At 42.6% G+C, this 20,851-nt stretch overlaps 1 protein-coding gene across 4 annotated transcripts in view; it reads right to left on the bottom strand.

Moving 5' to 3' along the window:
* rfx3 (regulatory factor X, 3 (influences HLA class II expression)) overlaps positions 1-20,851 on the bottom strand; it is a 64,320-nt gene that overhangs the window by 33,822 nt on the left and 9,647 nt on the right. The gene's annotated exons all lie outside the window — the stretch shown is intronic.

The following is a 20,851-nucleotide window of genomic DNA, read 5'->3' on the forward strand; positions in this document are numbered from 1 at the left end:
AAAGATTTGGCATGGGTCCCCAGATCCTCTAAAGGATCTACAGCTGCACCATCGAGAGCATCCGGACCAGTTGCATCCCTACCTATTATGGAAACTGCTCGGCATAAGGCCCTACAGCGGGTAGTGCGTACGGCCAAATACATCACTGGGGCCAAGCTTCCTACCATCCAGGACCTACAGTTGAAGTCGGAAGTTTACATACATTTAGGTTGGAGTCATTAAAACTTGATTTCAACCAGTCCACAAATTTCTTGTTAACAAACTATAGTTTTGGTAAGTCGGTTAGGACTATCGGCCGATTAATCGGAATGGCCGATTAATTAGGGCCGATTTCAAGTTTTCATAACAATCGGAAATCAGTATTTTTGGCCGCCGATTTGCCGATTTGTATTATTATTATTATTATTATTATTATATACCTTTATTTAACTAGGGAAGTCAGTTAAGAAACTATTCTTATTTTCTATGACGGCCTAGAAACGGTGGGTTAACTGCCTCGTTCAGGGGCAGAATGACAGATTTTCACTTTGTCAGCTCGGGGGATCCAATCTCGCAACCGTACAGTTAATGAGTCCAACGCAATAACGACCTGCCTCTCTCTCTCATTGCACTTCACAAGTTACGTGAATACAGTAAGCAAAGTTAAGTTGCTAGCTAGCATTAAACTTATCTTATAAAAACACAATCAATCATAATCACTAGTTAACTACACGTGGTTGATGATATTACTAGATATTATCTATCGTGTCCTGCGTTGCATATAATCTGATTGAGCATACAAGTATCTAAGTATCTGACTGAGCGGTGGTAGGCAGAAGCAGCCGTGTAAAACATTCATTCAAACAGCACTTTCTTTGTGTTTTCCCAGCAGCTCTTCATTGTGTGTCAAGCATTGCGCTGTTTATGACTTCAAGCCTATCAACTCCCGAGATGAGGCTGGTGTAACCGAAGTGAAATGGCTAGATAGTTAGCGCACGCTAATAGCGTTTCAAACGTCACTCGCGCTGAGCCTTCTAGTAGTTGTTCCCCTTGCACTGCATGGGTAACGCTGCTTTGAGGGTGGCTGTTGTCCTTGTGCTGGTTCAGGCCAGGGAGGAGCGAGGAGAGGCACGGAAGCTATACTGTTATACTGGCAATACTAAAGGGCCTATAAGAACATCCAATAGTCAAAGGTTAATGAAATACAAATGGTAGAGGGAAATAGTCCTATAATTCCTATAATAACTACAACCTAAAACTTGTTACCTGGGAATATTGAAGACTCATGTTAAAAGGAACCACCAGCTTTCATATGTTCTCATGTTCTGAGCAAGGAACTGAAACGTTAGCTTTCTTACATAGCACATATTGCACTTTCACTTTCTTCTCCAACACTTTGTTTTTGCATTATTTAAACCAAATTGAACATGTTTCATTATTTACTTGAGGCTAAATTGATTTTAATTATGTATTATATTAAGTTAAAATAAGTGTTAATTCAGTATTGTTGTAGTTGTCATTTATTAATAAAAAAAAATTGTCCGATTAATCGGTATCGCCTCTTTAGGTCCTCCAATAATCAGTATCGACGTTGAAAAATCATAATCGGTCAACCACTAGTTAGGACATCACTTTGTGCATGACAAAAGTCATTTTCCCAACAATTGTTTACAGACAGATTATTTCACTTATAATTCACTGTATCACAATTCCAGTGGGTCAGAAGTTTACATACACTAAGTTGACTGTGCCTTTAAACAGCTTGGAAAATTCCATAAAATGGTGTCATGGCTTTAGAAGCTTCTGATAGGCTAATTTACATAATTTGAGTCAATTGGAGGTGTACTTGTGGATGTACTTCAAGGCCTATCTTCAAACTCAGTGCCTCTTTGCTTGACATCATGGCAAAATCAAAAGAAATCAGCCAAAAAAAATTGTAGACCTCCACAAGTCTGGTTCATCCTTGGGAGCAATTTCCAAATGCCTGACGGTACCAGGTTCATCTGTACAAACAATAGTACGCAAGTATAAACACCATGGGACCACGCAGCCATCATACCGCTCAGGAAGGAGACGCGTTCTGTCTCCTAGAGATGAATGTACCTTGGTGCGAAAAGTGCAAATCAATCCCAGAGCAACAGCAAAGGACTTTGTGAAGATGCTGGAGGAAACAGGTACAAAAGTATCTATATCCACAGTACAACGAGTCCTATATCGACATAACCTGAAAGGCCACTCAGCAAGGAAGAAGCCACTGCTCCAAAACTGCCATAAAAAAGCCAGACTACGGTTTGCAACTGCACATGGGGACAAAGATCGTACTTTTTGGAGAAATGTCCTCTGGTCTGATGAAACAAAAATAGAACTGTTTGGCCATAATGACCATCTTTATGTTTGGAGGAAAAAATGGGGAGGCTTGCAAGCTGAATAACACCATCCCAAACCATGAAGCACAGGGGTGGCAGCGTCATGTTGTGGGGGGGCTTGGCTGCAAGAGGGACTGGTGCACTTCACAAAATAAATGGCATCACGAGGATGGAAAATTACGTGGATATATTAAAGCAACATTTCAAGAATTCAGTCAGGAAGTTAAATCTTGGTCGCAAATGGTCTTCCAAATGGACAATGACCCCAGGCATACTTCCAAAGTTGTGGCAAAATAGCTTAAGGACAACAAAGTCAAGGCCATCACAAAGCCCTGACCTCAATCCTATAGAAAATTTGTGGGCAGAACTGAAAAGCGTGTGCAAGCAAGGAGGCCTAAAAACCTGACTCAGTTACACCAGCTCTGTCAGGAGGAATGGGCCAAGATTCACCCAAATTATTGTGGGAAGCTTGTGGAAGGCTACCCAAAATGTTTGACCCAAGTTAAATCATTTAAAGGCAATGCTACCAAATACTAATTGAGTGTATGTAAACTTCTGATCCACTGGGAATGTGATGAAAGAAATAAAAGCTGAAATAAATCATTCTCTCTACTATTATTCTGACATTTCACATTCTTAAAATAAAGTGGTGATTCTAACTGACCTAAGACATGGAATTTGTACTAGGGCCTAAATGTCAGGAATTGTGAAAAACGGAGTTTAAATGTATTTGGCTGTATAAATGTATAAGGTGTATGTAAACTTCTGACTTCAACTCTATGTACTAGTCAGTGTTAGAGGAAAGCCCATTAAATTGTCAAAGACTTCAGTCACCCAAGTTATAGACTGTTCTCTGCTACCACGCGGCAAGCCGTACCGGTGCGCCAAGTCTAGGACCAAAAGGCTCCTTAACAGCTTCTACCCCCAAGCCTTAAGCCTGCTGAACAATTAATCAAAGTGGCCACCAGGACTATTTACATTGATACGCCCCCCACCTCCCTTTGTCTTCACACTGCTGCTACTCACTGCTTATTACCTATGCATAGTCACTTTACCCCTACCTACATATACAAAATAACTCTTCTAACCTGCACATTGACTCGGTACTGGAACCCCTTGTATATAGACTCATTATTGTTATTTTTATTGTGTTACTTTTTTTATTTTACTATTTTTACTTTAGTTTATTTGTAAATATTTTCTTAACCTCTTTCTTGAACTGCATTGTTGGTTAACGGCTTGTAAGTAAGCATTTCACGGTAAGGTCTCAAGGTCTACACCTGTTGTATTCGGCGCATGTGACAAATAAAATTGTCATTTGATTAGATGATTTGGTTCCTGGGAAGAAGCTTCTCTCAACCAATCATCTATGCACAACATGTACTAATACAGTCACAATACCAGATCATCATTATTCTGTGGTATAATATGAATAAGAATACCGACTCTGTGTGTACAATAACTGTCCATTTGAGAGTCAGTGCTTAAGCAACTCATCACATTGACTGCACCGTTGTAATTCTGACTGCTGTGCTGCTAGAACAGGCAGCTGTGGCCAGCAGTACTGAATGTACTCAGGGTAGTGTATGAGTCAGTGGTCCGAGCAGAGAGCTCGTCTCCTGTCTCCGTGTTCACAGCAATAAAACAACAGTTAATATTTAACAGCCCTAATGAGCTTATCTTTCTCCCTCTGCTCTCACAAATCTGTTCCCTTCACATCTTCCAACGATTTTTTATCATTCAGACATTTGTTGATTAATTCTTGCCAAACACATTTAGGCTAATTTTGTGAAAATGTGGTCGTATTTGTCAAACCACAGTTTTTACTTTGTTCTCACACCTCAGCATTGGAACACATGCATAGGTGTCCAAAAATGTAGCTGGTGTCAGAGATTTAGAATCCATCTTTATTGGCTAACGACCCAACCCTGAACACACAGAGCTACGGTGAGATGAGGACTTGGGCAGAGGGAGACATTCACAGTAAAGCAGCATGTAGGCTAATCATAGAACAGCCACCTCTCCTCCTCTTGCTCTGTCCTCCGCGGTGACCCCCCACACACTCCCCCTCATCTGCTCAACTTAGTTTCCATGACCAAGCCTCTCCTGGTTAATTAACCTGTCTCCTAAGAGCCCTGGATCTCTCCGGGGTCTGCCTGTCCTCCTCCACCCCCTTTTCTCTCCACCCTACTACTCATCCTCTCTATCTTCAGTGATATACCAAAGGTTGTGTTCCGATGCATTTCTCGCTTCATAGTGCATGATAGTACAGCACAGTATAGTGCATGATAGTACAGCACAGTATAGTGCATGATAGTACAGCACAGTATAGTGCATGATAGTACAGCACAGTATAGTGCATGATAGTACAGCACAGTATAGTGCATGATAGTACAGCACAGTATAGTGCACGATAGTACATCACAGTATAGTGCATGATAGTACAGCACAGTATAGTGCATGATAGTACAGCACAGTATAGTGCATGCACAGGGTGTCAATCAGCGTAGTTTCCTTTTAACTTAGGAGGCTGCATTGAATTGAATAGTATTTTCTTCCATCCTGTATTGTTAAAACACTAAAACAGTTGAGCACTGATTCAGACAGGTGGTTCTCCATGCTGTTCACAGAAAGAACCAGAGACCAGTCAGTCAGACCATTCCGCTCCTGTTCTGCCATCAGTCAGGACTTTCAAACTGAAACCGCTCAGTTGAAGGAACATAGTCTATACTTTGATGGTGCAGCAGGGGTTTATGAAAAGTGTTCCCCTTGTTTCTATAATGTATTAGCCTACCATTTGATAAAACCAAAGACAGAGAGACTTAAACAATCCTGAAGAGCTCTCAGCATCCATTGAAGATTTTAAAAATCCTGCATGATTCAAGACACTTTATCGTTCCATCTGATATGGCCTTTTAATGTCGCTCAGCAAATTGCATATGTTCTGCTGGTAGCGTGACAACATGGTCTAAAAAGCTCCAAAAGCCCAGGTACCTGATCACAGGGCGATGCTAGTAGGAAGGCAGCAGTCGACAGAAACTAACATAACAGTGACAACCAGTGCCAGGTAGGCCTGGGACGGTCATGAAATTTTGAATGACTGTTATTGGGCATCCAAATGTTTGAATAGCCTATTTGCACATGTTCTCCTCTCCTCTGCTGCTGACTGTATGTGATGCCATAGATATAGAATGAATAGAACGGGCATACCCATTCAAGGTCAATGATGGCATAATGGGTGGACTGGCCGCCATTGAGAGTGTACTCATAGGAGCAAAGCAGGAAGTAAAAAGAGGAAGTGTACCCATCAATATGTGCTGTGATTTGTTGATTCAACTCAACCGACATGACAAAAAATACATTCCATTGAATGAGCCACATCAGTTATTTGAATGAACATTCTACATTACCATTGAAATTATTGCATCCCAATACGAGGCAGCCATTGAGAGCGTATCCATGAGTTCACCAGTCAAATACTGTAGATGCCATAAGGGAGTCGATGGAATGCAGATAGTTCCATTGACCAGATTGGCTCACATTCAACTGATCTGACAAAGTGGATATTCGTCAAATCCGTCATGATTTATGTATTGTAACAGGCGCACAATTTTTATATATTGAGATGTTTTCCACTGCATAACATGTCGAAACTTCAACAAGTCTATTTTCAGGTTTAGAAGAAGTGACTGCTAAAAATGCCAAATGTATAAGCTGGTTAGCAACAGTGGTAGAAGTGAGTCATTTTTAAATGTAATGCAGTTGATTAGTAATGATAACATGAACATGTGTTGGGGTTGACATCCATACAAGCATTAGACTCAGATTGTTACCTCAACATAGTGTGAAATACACATATAAACAATAGCCTAAATGTAGCCTAATTTTGCTGGGGGGCAATGAGGAGATCTTTCCCCCACCGCCCTTTCCTCCGCGCGTTTCCATGGCAATTCCATTGTTTTGGTCGAGTTCATTTGACCTCTTTACTGCATCTGTGGCCAGGGTTAGAGGTTCCAAGCCTCTTCTATAGACCCAGTTGGTAGATAGAACGTCGCGACCCGTCCCGCCTGTGGGGAAAACAACCTGTGGTTACCCACAATAGGCTACCCCATTAACTTTTTCAAATGCAGTACTTGTTGTCTGTTTGTTTTAGTCGATTAAGAAACTACATTTAAGAAAAATATAACATGTCTAGAGATTCATTTTCAACATTGCCTGCTCCCTGGCGTTCTCACTACTTAGAAAAACGTATTATTGTTGGGCTTTCCTCATGCCCCTTTTCACGACGATGCTAGCAGCCACTTGAGCGCTAGCTAGTTACCGACCGTAACATTACACTTGCCAAGACTAACGACACAAACAAACGGACTATACAGCTCAGCTGCAAGTAGTGAGTGGAGTTACAAACGGACTATACTAAACAAGCTATGTATTACCTGTGATTTAATGTTTCCCACACACATATCTACAGTACGTGTAGACTCCTCGGACACCGCATCCCCCACACAGAACTCACAGGCTCTATTTCCCTACGTGGGAGCACTGCGAACCAGAGGTCATGATTTTTGACACGGGCACATGTACATTAACTAACACAGCAGCTTTTCTGCATGTTTTGTTATTTCTGTATAACAAAAAAATGTATGACGAAGTTATCTCTTTTACAATGGGGGTCAATAGAAAATAATGTTGGTTTCCCCCCATTTGTTAGCGTGAATACCGACTGGGACCATCAACTATATTTCAATGTGTGCTGCTGCTGCTGGCATGCAGGCGTCACCTAGGCAACCGAAGACTCGTTTGCTACAACACTTTGCTTGAGCAACAAAGTTTATTCATTTACATTTACATTTAAGTCATTTAGCAGACGCTCTTATCCAGAGCGACTTACACACCGTTAAGAGTCCACGTCACCTCAAAAAATGGATTCCACCGCAAAAATGCCTGGCCATCCCGTCTTCAGTTCTTTTATAACCATCAGTTACGTGGTTATACGGTAAATTGTGCCAGTCTTTGTGCCAGGGAGATGCTGCTGACATGGCAGTCAAGTGATCCATTCAGAGGTTGTCATGCTTTCTCTTTTTTAGTCTCTACAGGTACCATTTTTCTTCTGCTCAATGCATCTTGCAGTAGGAGAGGCCCTATCGGCCTCTACTACACCAAATCCACCTGCTCCCTGCAGCCTGCCCCTGATGATTAGGAGATGAGGAGAGGATTGACTTTCTGGATGTAAACAGGGCACCTACCTCACCCCCCCCCCCCCCCCTTCAGCTTGCTCTCGCTCCCCTGTGGCCCACTTAAGCGCTGTGCTCAACTGAACAACTGCAAGCTCTACAAGCCCACGCAGGAACAAAGGCCAGAGAGGAGGGCAGCACTCGCCTTGCCTCTCCTTCACCCTCCCCCCCGGGACCTTCCTCCCCATATGACTGACAGCTGGGGAAATAGGGGGAACAGGACTTATTACATCAGACGATCAGAACGAGATCTATAATGTTATCTCACCACATTACCACAGTCAATAATATGGGCAACTTTAATGGCATGATCAAAACAAAATATGTTTAAAGTCTACAATGCTGTTAATGCCTGGGATATCCATTGTGAGCATGAGACTGGTAGCAAGTGGATTGTCCTCAACCTAAAATGTACTGATGAATGTCCAGAAACAACATGCTTTAGTTGTAACACTGTGAAAGAAACACAACCCCAAATAAAGAGGCACGTCTCCTTTGTATTGATCTCATTTCCTTCCTGTCTCCATCACGTTAGACCTGTGGTCATGTTAGGCTGGCAGTGATAAAAACACTGTCTGAAGCTGCAGCATTAAACTATTTCCTTCACAACTATGGAACAGGGTTGAGGTTAGTGATAAAGTACACCTTGCAGTGTAAAAACAGTGTACACAGGCTGCTGTGCGTGCAAATAGCACAGCAAAAACCCCAGTTGATGCTGCTAAGCCATGAAAATGGATGGATGAATAATCAAATGGATCAGCGGCTCTTTAAGTGATTGGAAATGGAACAGGATCCAGTGAACAGGTGGCATGGTTCTATTGTTGCCCACCCAACACCTGACTTCAGGTAAGTGGTAACTAGCCGTTTCTGACATCCCGTCCTCTGTCCACAGAGGTGTGTATGCCATTATTGCCTTATAATAGGCTATAGGTCTAGGCCAGGGATGGGCATCTTTGATAGGGGTGGGGGCCACAAAAAATCTGCAGTGGCTCGCGGGTCTACATATACCCACATCCATACATGCGGCGCTAGCCTTTTACGGGCCCTAAGGAACATTTTGTTGGGGGCAAAGCATGTTAGTGGCCCCCCTCTTGACAGCGAAGTGAAGTTTCAGAGTTCATTTCCTGCTATTCTACAAAAACAATTCCATGGGGAGTAGAGAAAATGTTACCGTTTTAATGCAGGTTTGCTGCAATTCTACACATTTTGCCATGGGGTGGAGCGAATATTTGCAGTTCTTAATATGACATCTGAGTGAGAGTTCCTAACAAATCAATGGGGGCCCGGATCAGTAATTCGACCATGCTTGCTACAAGTTAAGATAGCTGGCTGCTAGACTAACTTACCAATCTACATTGTTTTTTGACATGGTCTAATTTGAGTGACTGTTAGTGACCGACAAGATAAAAACTGCTGATGCACAACATTTACAAATTGCACCTTGTATATTCTACTATCCTAACTCTCAAATGAGTCCTATATATATATATATATATATATATATATATATATATATATATATATATATATATATATATATATATATATATATATATATATATATATATATATATATGACAGACATACAATCAGTCAAAAGTTTGGACAGACCTATTCATTCAAGGGATCTTCTTTATTTATACTATTTTCTACCTTGTAGAATAATAGTGAAGACTATGAAATTATGATATAACACATGGAATCATGTAGTATATCATGTAGGGGGGGGGGGGGGGGGTTTAATCCATGCCTACAAAAGAGGGACCACCAGTTATCCATCCCTGGCCTAGGCCCTATTTTTTACAATGCAAAACAATAGTGTCAATAGACAGACCTTCAAATGCTCACGGTTGAGAACTGGAGTCCTCATATCACAGCAATAACTTACTTTAACTAAAAATCAAGCTGTGCAAATAATCATTAAGCTAATTAATTTCAGTAAAATTCATTAGCTTATTTTCCAGATGTTGACAGTCTGTTCCATTCATTTGGGATTGAGGCCTGCTATGTGTCTTATCGCATCATGGTCCACACAAATTCAGTGGAATATGGAGTGACAGATTGAAATGACTTTATTGTGAGATGCTACCCATATAAACTTGCAGTAACCATGGAAATGGTCATATCGAGCCTAATTGCAAGCTTGGTGGGCCTATAGCCTACCTACATATATACCAGTCATTTCTTGGCATGTTTGTCAGGGAAAGACTTAGGATGGCTCAAAAACAATTAGCCTAGGTGGTCAGGAGTCCCACTAAGACCCACTGTGCACCTGTCCCCCCTTCCACCTCCCCCTCTCGACACACACCTGTTCCTCTCCCCTAGGTGGGAACAGAGGGCTGCGGCTGGCTGCAGAGAACACCCAGTGGACCTGACTGTAGAGAATGATGATGCAACACAGAGAACCATGGAGCTTTTCCTTCCTCACAACAACCCTGGAGCTTTTTCCTTCCTCATCCAAGAGGCCATAAGAGGGGTCCAAATCCATCTATAGTCAGCCAAGAGGCCATAAGAGGGGTCCAAATCCACCTATAGTCAGCCAAGAGGCCATAAGAGGGGTCCAAATCCATCTATAGTCAGCCAAGAGGCCATAAGAGGGGTCCAAATCCATCTATAGTCAGCCAAGAGGCCATAAGAGGGTCCAAATCCATCTATAGTCAGCTAAGAAGCCATAAGAGGGGTCCAAATCCATCTATAGTCAGCCAAGAGGCCATAATAGGGGTCCAAATCCATCTATAATCAGCTAAGAAGCCATAAGAGGGGTCCAAATCCATCTGTAGTCAGCCAAGAGGCCATAAGAGGGGTCCAAATCCATCTATAGTCAGCCAAGAGGCCATAAGAGGGGTCCAAATCCATCTATAGTCAGCCAAGAGGCCATAATAGGGGTCCAAATCCATCTATAATCAGCTAAGAAGCCATAAGAGGGGTCCAAATCCATCTATAGTCAGCCAAGAGGCCATAAGAGGGGTCCAAATCCATCTATAGTCAGCTAAGAAGCCATAAGAGGGGTCCAAATCCATCTGTAGTCAGCCAAGAGGCCATAAGAGGGGTCCAAAACCATCTATAGTCAGCCAAGAGGCCATAAGAGCCACAAAACCACTAGAAGGAAACGGATCACATATAGAGATCCATGTGTCTCTACACTTTCATTGACAATTTGCTTTAAAACAACGCAATAATGTATCATTAATGAAGTCAAAAAAGATATGTCTGTAAGGAGTAGCATGAGAGGAAAACATCATCTGGGCAGTAGGCTTACACACCTGTCTTGACTGAGCAAACACCAAACCGGCATTCTGTTCAGGAAGCCTAGGATATTTCCATACTGCAGATTCGTAACTTTTCATGCAAATTGCAGAGGTTTAAGAGAGTAAAAAAGAGTTTCCAAAAGCCATTTTAATGATGTTTTAGTGGAGAGGCCGACTGGGATATGGCCCTGATAATAATTACAAGCCATCCAGCCTATTCCAGTAATAATCATTCACACTTTGAGAATCTGACTGTCGTGTCTTTCATTATTCCAGCGATTCCATACTGCGCTCCATTTTTATGGACGGACAGAAAATGTAGCCTTACGAAATGACAGCTGGAAACCTCTGTTAGAAGATGTGTGTGTAATATTAAAACGTTATGAACTTTGTATTCCGTGCCATAAGTTGTCTGTAAAATACAGAAATCCAGGCTTTGACATTTGCAGAGTCTTAAATGCAGCTGAATCAGAGTGGTTCCACTTCCACTTTTTACTAGCCTATCAACTACCTATCCCACCACACCAGTAACAAATAAACAAACCTGTCATAATCAGGTTCAGTTTGTTTCTTCATCTTCCAAACAGCAGTAAACTAATATTAGTCTAATGTTACATTGTCAATGAAAGGAATGTGATACATTTCCATGTAACAGGACCCATGAGCACCAACATGTGAAGTTCATAAGAGGATATCAAATTGGGTGTCAAATGAAAGCAGAGAGTTTATATTTTGAGGAAATAAAAGGCATTGATGCATTTTTATAAAATGTTACTTCTTAAAAATGTATGGCTTTGATTTCTGGTCAAACAGATGGAAAAGGGTTCTTCCAAAACATCTACCTCAAAAAGTATTATCAAGGTAATACATCAAAACAATGATGTTGAAGTAAAAAACCCTGCCAACTAATATCAACACTTGTACTTCATTTTCGACAAATGATTGGCCTTCTGTAAGTTTACCAAAAGCACATATCTTTAAAGATATTTTCTAATTTCTCTCATGAGGAGGGAGGATAATATAAGATCACAGAAGTAACAACATAGACCTACCAATTACTTATGGGCCTAGTGTTTTTATTGATATACATTTTTGTTTATGAATTATTAAGTGATTAAAACTCAGATCAAATCATTTGCGACCGTGAAGTTTTGAAAAGCGTATTTGTTACTCAAATTAAAACAACATGCAGATCCATATGCAGATGATACAGTCTTATACTCAGCTGGCCCCTCCCCGGATTTTGTGTTAAACGCTCTACAACAAAGATTTCTTAATGTCCAGCAAGCTTTCTCTGCCCTTAACCTTGTTCTGTACACCTCCAAAACAAAGGTCATGTGGTTTGGTAAGAAGAATGCCCCTCTCCACATTAGTGTGATTACTACCTCTGAGGGTTTAGAGCTCGAGATAGTCACCTCATACAAGTAGTTGGGAGTATGGCTAGACGGTGCACTGTCCTTCTCTCAGCACATATCAAAGCTGAAGGCTAAAGTCAAATCTAGACTTGGTTTCCTCTATCGTAATCGCTCCTCTTTCACCCCAGCTGCCAAACTAACCCTGATTCCGATGACCATCCTACCCATGCTAGATTACGGAGACGTAATTTATAGATCAGCTGGTATGGATGCTCTCAAGCGGCTAGATGATCTTTACCATTTCGGTCATCAGATATGCCACCAATGCTCCTTATAGGACACATCACTGCACTCTATACTCCTCTGTAAACTGGTCATCTCGGTTTACCCGTCGCAAGACCCACTGGTTGATGCTCATTTATAAAACCGTCTTAGGCCTCACTCCCCCCTATCTGAGATATCTACTGCAGCCCTCATCCTCTACCCGTTCTGCCAGTCACATTCTGTTAAAGGTGCGAGAGCTAGCTATGTACTGTCCCACAAAACACAGAATTGCGAGAGCTAGCTATGTACGTACTGTCCCACAAAATTGCTAAACATAGCAAGCCATTTGCTGAGGGCAATTCATTGAAGAATATCTATTTGCCCCCGACAAGAAAGAGCTGTTTGTTCGTCTATTTTCAGTGACACAGCATGTCGAGGACATGGCAGAGAATATGGAACAACAGTTGAAAGGCAAGGTAAAGGATGGCACCTATTTCTCCTTGGCCCTGGATGAGAGCAGTGATGCATGTGACACGGCACAGTTGTTGATATTCTTACGAGGCATAATCCCAGACTTTGACATTACAGAGGAGCTTGCTTCAGTGCAGTCAACGAAGAGCACAGCCACAGGGAAATGTTTATTGGAGGAGGTTAATAAGTGTGTGGCAAAGCTGGGACTGACTTTTTAAAACGTATCCAGTGTGACCACCGATGGGTGCCCAAACTTGACAGGAAAAAACGTTGGCAATTTTAAGAGGATACCAGATCAGGTAGCTGAGCTGAACCCAGAACAGAAAATGATTTTCCTGCATTGCATTTATTCATCAGGAGCTGCTCAGTAAATGTGTTCTGAAAATGAGCCATGTTGTGGACACAGTCACTAAAGTGGTAAACTTCATAAGAGCAAAATCTTTTACCACAGGCAGTTTGTATCACTGTTGGAAGAGACAGAGTCAGGTCATGCAGATCTCCCCTACCTCACAAATGTGAGATGGCTGAGTTTGGGGAAGGTGCTTAAAAGGGTGTGGGACCTATGAGGTTTCTGTGTTTTACACTATAGCCATTATCATATATATCATTGAATATTATCTGCTGTTGGCTTGTGTGGATGTATGTATGTGTTATGCAACATAGCTGACTTGAAACATTGTTAAAAGTTTCAAGGCCATGGGCCTTTCTCATGATGGAAAAGTAGCATGAAGACAGGAACTGTTCAATGAGTTGGGAGGGGGGCACATTCAGAGCGGGGTGTTGCGAGAACAAGCGGTATTTTCTTAGATAACAGGAGCCAGGTGCGAGATAACGGTATGAGCGCATCTTCACAGCAACACTTACATCTATCAACAGAAGCGCCAAGAGACGGGGACCCGCCTGAGCGCCTGCAATAGGCTGAGCAAGTTTAAACCACGCCCAGTCTCTACTGTGATAGGCCAACAGACGGGTTGGAACTGTCTATCACAGTATAAAGAATACTGTTACATACATCTTGTCAGTTCTCTGTTTTGCCCTGCGAGGTGGGACAGAGCCCGTATATACGAAAATTGCATGTACCAATTATTGCTTAGCTAATAAAAAATACATAGTATACAATCGGTGACTCATTGTCATATTTATCCTGATACCAGATTCGAATTGACGCAACTCTAACAGACCTGAAGTCAGAGATTGCTGAGTTTTTGCAAATGAAAGGAAAATATGTGGATTTCCCTCAACTGCAAGACAAAGAATGGTTGGCTGACTTTGCCTTCACCATGTACATCATGGCCCTCATGAATGAACTGAATTCCAAACTACAAGGGAAGGGCCTTTTTGCACATCAGATGCACAGCCTTGTCAAAGCCTTCAAGGAAAAATTACTCCTCCTGACCCGCCAAGTAGAAGCCAACAATCTCACACACCTTCCGACACCACTAGAGACGTATATATCGCTGCTGCGCGCTTTGAACTAGAGATGCATGATATATCGGTGAGCATATCGGAATCGGACGATATTAGCTAAAAATGCCAACATCGGCAGCAGCCCGATGATTCGTTTAACGCCAATGTGCAAAACCGATGTCAAAGCTGACGTACATACCTATAACATAAGTAGATGGCGTGCATACCTATAACATAAGTAGATGGCGTGCATACCTATAACATAAGTAGATGGCGTGCATACCTATAGCATAAGTAGATGACATGCATACCTATAACATAAGTAGATGACGTGCATACCTATAACATAAGTAGATGGCGTGCATACCTATAACATAAGTAGATGACATGCATACCTATAACATAAGTAGATGACGTGCATACCTATAACATAAGTAGATGATGTGCATACCTATAACATAAGTAGATGACATGCATACCTATAACATAAGTAGATTACGTAATGACTCCATGAAAAATACAGCGCTACACGGAACAAAAGCAGAAAAATACTAAGCGAACACTTCCAACAACTAAACAAGCTCAAGTCGAGCAGTCATTTGAAAGAGTAAGAAAATTTCAGCAAAATCCATTAACGGCAAGATAATGGCATTCATTGCCCTTGACAGTCAACCGTCCTCTGATGTTGTCTTTCGCCGACTGGTCAAGCCGCGGTACACATTATTTTTCAGATGTTGTCCTACCGGAGTTCCACAGTGTTGTTGAAACGTACATCAATGAGCTACTTGCTATGGGCGTCACTGCTATTAGCTTCACGACTGACATTTGGACCAGCGATGTCAGCCCCATGAGCAAGCAGAGTCTGACAGCAAAGTGGAGGATTTCGTACTGAGGAAAGCCATATTGCATGCTCAAGAATGAGCTGGTTCTCATACTGCCATTTCAATGGCATTTGAGAACATGTTTGAAACCTGGAAACATGAACACACTCCTAGAGCCATTCGAACAACTGACTCGAGAAACAAGCTCATCAACTGCATCTGCAGCAGATGTGATACCCCGTGTGATACCCCCTGTCATGGATTGAAATGCCTGCTCAACAAAATTGCCGACACAGACCGTGGTGTTAAAATTTACAAAAGTCCTCAAAGCAGTGAACAAGCGATTCGGTGGCATTCTCGCTGAGCCTCTTTACTGTGTCGCCACCATTCTCGATGCTAGGTACTAGGACCACTACTTCTTTATCAGGCATTCTCTCTGAGCCTCTTTACTGTGTCGCCACCATGCTCGATGCTAGGTACTAGGACCACTACTTCTTTATCAGGCATTCTCTCTGAGCCTCTTTACTGTGTCGCCACCATGCTCGATGCTAGGTACTAGGACCACTCCTTCTTTAACAGGCATTCTCTGAGCCTCTTTACTGTGTCGCCACCATGCTCGATGCTAGGTACTAGGACCACTCCTTCTTTAACAGGCATTCTCTGAGCCTCTTTACTGTGTCGCCACCATGCTCGATGCTAGGTACTAGGACCACTCCTTCTTTAACAGGCATTCTCTGAGCCTCTTTACTGTGTCGCCACCATGCTCGATGCTAGGTACTAGGACCACTCCTTCTTTAACAGGCATTCTCTGAGCCTCTTTACTGTGTCGCCACCATGCTAGATGCTAGGTACAACGACCACTACTTCTTTAACAGGCATTCTCTCTGAGCCTCTTTACTGTGTTGCCACCATGCTAGATGCTAGGTACTAGGACCACTACTTCTTTATCAGGCATTCTCTCTGAGCCTCTTTACTGTGTCGCCACCATGCTCGATGCTAGGTACTAGGACCACTACTTCTTTATCAGGCATTCTCTCTGAGCCTCTTTACTGTGTCGCCACCATGCTCGATGCTAGGTACTAGGACCACTCCTTCTTTAACAGGCATTCTCTGAGCCTCTTTACTGTGTCGCCACCATGCTAGATGCTAGGTACAACGACCACTACTTCTTTAACAGGCATTCTCTCTGAGCCTCTTTACTGTGTCGCACCATGCTCGATGCTAGGTACCACCACCACTACTTATTTAACAGGCATTCTCTCTGAGCCTCTTTACTGTGTCGCCACCATGCTCGATGCTAGGTACCACCACCACTACTTATTTAACAGGCATTCTCTCTGAGCCTCTTTACTGTGTCGCCACCATGCTCGATGCTAGGTACTAGGACCACTACTTCTTTATCAGGCATTCTCTCTGAGCCTCTTTACTGTGTCGCCACCATGCTCGATGCTAGGTACTAGGACCACTCCTTCTTTAACAGGCATTCTCTGAGCCTCTTTACTGTGTCGCCACCATGCTCGATGCTAGGTACTAGGACCACTCCTTCTTTAACAGGCATTCTCTGAGCCTCTTTACTGTGTCGCCACCATGCTCGATGCTAGGTACTAGGACCACTCCTTCTTTAACAGGCATTCTCTGAGCCTCTTTACTGTGTCGCCACCATGCTAGATGCTAGGTACAACGACCACTACTTCTTTAACAGGCATTCTCTCTGAGCCTCTTTACTGTGTTGCCACCATGCTAGATGCTAGGTACTAGGACCACTACTTCTTTATCAGGCATTCTCTCTGAGCCTCTTTACTGTGTCGCCACCATGCTCGATGCTAGGTACTAGGACCACTACTTCTTTATCAGGCATTCTCTCTGAGCCTCTTTACTGTGTCGCCACCATGCTCGATGCTAGGTACTAGGACCACTCCTTCTTTAACAGGCATTCTCTGAGCCTCTTTACTGTGTCGCCACCATGCTAGATGCTAGGTACAACGACCACTACTTCTTTAACAGGCATTCTCTCTGAGCCTCTTTACTGTGTCGCACCATGCTCGATGCTAGGTACCACCACCACTACTTATTTAACAGGCATTCTCTCTGAGCCTCTTTACTGTGTCGCCACCATGCTCGATGCTAGGTACCACCACCACTACTTATTTAACAGGCATTCTCTCTGAGCCTCTTTACTGTGTCGCCACCATGCTCGATGCTAGGTACTAGGACCACTACTTCTTTATCAGGCATTCTCTCTGAGCCTCTTTACTGTGTCGCCACCATGCTCGATGCTAGGTACTAGGACCACTACTTCTTTAACAGGCATTCTCTCTGAGCCTCTTTAGTGTGTTGCCACCATGCTAGATGCTAGGTACAAGGACCACTACTTCTTTATCAGGCATTCTCTCTGAGCCTCTTTACTGTGTCGCCACCATGCTCGATGCTAGGTACTAGGGCCACTACTTCTTTAACAGGCATTCTCTCTGAGCCTCTTTACTGTGTCGCCACCATGCTCGATGCTAGGTACTAGGACCACTACTTCTTTATCAGGCATTCTCTCTGAGCCTCTTTACTGTGTCGCCACCATGCTCGATGCTAGGTACTAGGACCACTACTTCTTTAACAGGCATTCTCTCTGAGCCTCTTTACTGTGTCGCCACCATGCTCGATGCTAGGTACTAGGACCACTACTTCTTTAACAGGCATTCTCTCTGAGCCTCTTTACTGTGTCGCCACCATGCTCGATGCTAGGTACTAGGACCACTACGTCGATGCAGACAAGAAACAGGGTTTACGTGAGATATTCCATACACAGCTGGACAAGATGGAAACGGACACAGTGACAGTGCGCACCGAGGAAGAGAGGTCACGGACAGACAGAGCTGAAACTTCACATGTATGATGAAATCCTGGTTGAGAATATAACAACTGAACAAATGAACAACGAAACAGCACAGCAAGTAAGGTGAAATAAATAGGTTTTGATTATGTTTTACTGGTAATGGGGACATACTTTATTTAACCAGGTAGGCTAGTTTACAACTGCGACCTGGCCAAGATAAAGCAAAGCAGTGTGATACAAACAACACAGAGTTACACAGAATAAACAAACATACAGTTAATAACATACAGTTAATAGAGAAAAAGTCTATATACAGTGTGTGCAAATTAGGTAAGATAAGGGAGGTAGGCAATAAATAGACCATAGTGGCAAAATAATTACAATTTAGCAATTAAACACTGGAGTGATAGATGTGCAAAAGGTTAAAGTGCAAGTAGAGATACTGGGGTGCAAAGGAGCAAAACAATAACAGCATGGGGATGAGGAAGTTGGATGGGCTATTTACAGATGGGCTATGTACAGGTGCAGTGATCTGTGAGCTGCTCTGACAACTGGTGCTTAAAGCTAGTGAGGGAGATATGGGTCTACAGCTTCAGTGATTTTTGCAATTCGTTCCAGTCATTGGCAGCAGAGAACTGGAAGGAAAGGCGGCTGAACGAGGAATTGTCTTTGGGGGTGACTAGGGAAATATACCTGCTAGAGCACGTGCTACGGGTGGGTGCTGCTATAGTGACCAATGAGCTGAAATAAGGTGGGGCTTTACGTAGCAAAGACTTATAGATGACCTGGAGTCAGTGGGTTTGGCGTCGAATATGAAGCGAGGGCCAGCCAACGAGAGCATACAGGTCGCAGTGGTGGGTAGTATAAGGGGCTTTGGTGACAAAATGGATGGCACTGTGATAGACTGCATACAATTTGCTGAGTAGAATCTTTCCAAAGATTAGGAGTCATTTTCAGAAGATGTTTGGGTCAACCTATGTATGTGAACAGACATTTTCAGTGACGAAATATAACGAGTCAAGGCACAGATCATCTCTTACTGATTCTCACCTCTCAGCAATCGGACGCATAGCGACGTCAGAAACTATAACTGATTTCACTGCTCTAGTCAATGCCCATCAGAGGCTTCACTCCTCACGCTGATTGAGTAGTTTAAACGTAAATGTTGAGCTCTCTCTGTGTTTTTGTGCATAACCATTAACAAGAGTTCTGTCTGTGGTGCTGACCGTGGTGCTGACAGTGGTGCTGAATACACAGTGTACTTTCGCTCTGTGTAGTTCATTGCATGTTAAATAATGAAAATACCTACCAAAAGGAGAACATTGTGGTTTATTTCTGTGCATGTTAAAACATTTGAATAAGTAGCATATCTGGACGTGATTTACAGTAGATATATGTCAGCACAGTCATAAACATGTATAATCCTGTAATATGATTCTGGCCCACGATGGCAAAAATATATTCTAATGTGGCCCTCCGTGGAAAATAATTGCCAAGGCTAGACCCTTGAGACATTAACTTAATCTACATAACACAAGATTGTACATGGTCATGTGTACAGTGGCCTTTCAGTGGAGACCTTCCTGCTTTTGCACATGGGTGAGTGTCCAGCTGTAGACTGGTGGTGAATTGGAGATGCTTAATGCGAGTCTGAAAGAAGAGTTTACAGTCTAACCAGACACCTAGGTATTTGTAGTTGTCTAAGTCAGAACCGTACAGTAGTGATACGAGATGAGCGGGCAGGTGTGGGCAGCGATCGGTTTCCCCACCAAGACACTAGCCTCATCTACATAGCTCATGTACAAAGCAGTACAAGTTTACTGAGTGACTGATTCAAAACAGTAATATAAAAATATAAAACCCAGGAAGCAATGTGTTGGTTGGTACATGTTTCATGAGCTGAAATAAAAGATCCCAGAAATGTTCCATTCGCACAAAAAGTTTATTTCTCTCAAATTTGGTTTACATCCCTGTTAGTGAGCATTCCCTCCTTTGCCAAGATAATCCATCCACCTAACAGGTGTGCCATATCAAGAAGCTGATTAAACAGCATAATCATTACACAGGTGCACCTTGTGCTGGGGACAATAAAAGGTCACTAAAATGTGCAGTTGTCACAACAATGCAACAGATGTCTTAAGTTGAGGGTGCGGGCAATTGTCATGCTGACTGCAGGAATGTCCACCAGAGCTGTTGCCAGAGAATTTAATGTTCATTTCTCTACCATAAGCTGCTTCCAACACCATTTTAGAGAATTTAGCAGTACGTCCAACCAGTCTCCCAACCGCAGACCACATGCAACCACGCCAGCACAGGACCTCCACATCCTGCTTCTTCACCTGCGGGATCATCTGAGACCAGCCACCCTAAGAACTGATGAAACTGAGGAGTGTCTCTGTCTGTAATAAAGCCCTTTTGCGGGGAAAAAACGAATTGATTGGCAAGGCCTGGCTCCCCAGTGGGTGGCCTATGGCCCTCCCAGGCCCACACATGTCTGAACCCTTGCACAGTCATGTGAAATCCATAGATTAGTGCCTATTGAATTTATTTCAATTGACTGATTTCCTTATGTGAACTGTACCTCAAGTTGCATTTACATATTTGTACAGTATAAGTACAAATAACCAGACTAATACATTTGCAGACCTTTTAGATATGTATTTACTACCACATGAAGAAAATGGTACAACGTAAAAACAGGTGAAGTGTGATGAAAAGGGGAAATAAGACTTTTTAAAACAAAGTAAAACACCAGTAACACATGAATGAGGAAATAAGTATGAAAAAAAAACATGCAAAAAAAATTAAAATAAATAAAAAGTAAATTATCCACCACCCTAATGTATGAATAATATATATTTTTTCTGGAGTGAGACAAA

Source organism: Oncorhynchus gorbuscha, linkage group LG11 (assembly GCF_021184085.1).
Source record: "Oncorhynchus gorbuscha isolate QuinsamMale2020 ecotype Even-year linkage group LG11, OgorEven_v1.0, whole genome shotgun sequence".
Classification (NCBI taxonomy): domain Eukaryota; kingdom Metazoa; phylum Chordata; class Actinopteri; order Salmoniformes; family Salmonidae; genus Oncorhynchus; species Oncorhynchus gorbuscha.